This window comes from Triticum dicoccoides, chromosome 7A (genome assembly GCF_002162155.2).
Source record: "Triticum dicoccoides isolate Atlit2015 ecotype Zavitan chromosome 7A, WEW_v2.0, whole genome shotgun sequence".
Taxonomy (NCBI): Eukaryota; Viridiplantae; Streptophyta; class Magnoliopsida; order Poales; family Poaceae; genus Triticum; species Triticum dicoccoides.
Window position 1 is genome coordinate 47,350,188 of NC_041392.1, and position 1,040 is coordinate 47,351,227.

General features: G+C 51.7%; 1 pseudogene; it reads right to left on the bottom strand.

The window, feature by feature from the left end:
- The window catches only part of LOC119333038, a 3,381-nt pseudogene extending 2,818 nt beyond the window's left edge, over window positions 1-563 (bottom strand).
- Between the last annotated feature and the right edge of the window lie 477 nt (window positions 564-1,040).

The window sequence follows — 1,040 nt, forward strand, 5'->3', positions numbered from 1 at the left end:
TCTTACTAGGTCAGCTGTACTGGGCCTCGTCCGTAGTAGCGCATGATCACTGGATTTTGCTCTTTCACAAAGCAGTAACTTGAGGTCATAGCCTGATAGCATGTTACACCCCTCGATCCATATTAATTGTTGCTGAGTTAGTCCAATTTTAGTACAAAGTTGTACTAACTCAAAGACAATTGAAATAAATCGGAGGGAATAGTGAAAGCATAAGCGTCATCTCGCATCATACCAACGGTTTCGTGGGAGGTCTGCCCGAAGAAGGCGGCGAGCTCCCGTCTGCGGGTCTTGTCGTCCCCGGTGGTGCCCAAGGCAGGGAAGTTGCTCACGGCCTTGACGAACGCGTCGTAGGTGTAGAACGCGCCACCCTCGCAGCTGCCTTTGCTGCGGTTGCTCAGCATGGCGTCGAACTTCTCCTGGGTGATGATCGACGGCACGCCGGCACCCGCGAGCAGCGCCGCGCAGCCGGCGAAAGCGAGGAGCCCGAAGACCCTCATGTTCGCGCGTGAGGCCTGAGCCGAGCGAGAACAGTGTGGTTTTATCACAATCGCAAGGCTGTGAAGCTTTTGCTTTTGTGTTTGGAGGAAAGCAAGGTTGTGGTCAGGAACTCTCATCTTTTACGGCCTGGAGCCTGCACGCCCGTGGAATCGTGGTCCATACGCTGCGAACACCTGCACCGGTTCATACGGCGTACAGGAATGTTTTGTGGCTAGTCTTGGGCAAAAGACTTAGACTAGGCCATTGTTTGGCCACCTACGAGGCATCGACAGCGCATTGCATCGAGTACCATCAGCTCGTAGTTACTACCCCATCCTATAATATAAAAGCGTGTTCGACATTAATGTATATATGCTAGTGTAGAAAACGCTTTTTACAATATAGGACGGAAGGAGTCGTTTGGCGTCATTGGTAGTATTTTCCTTTGCATAGCCCCACAACTTCTGATTCAAACTCTCTCTTCCTCCTCACTGGGGACACCGACCTTGACGTGGACCAAATACCGCACAGTACCATAGATCACCGTCATGTTGTTCTCGCCG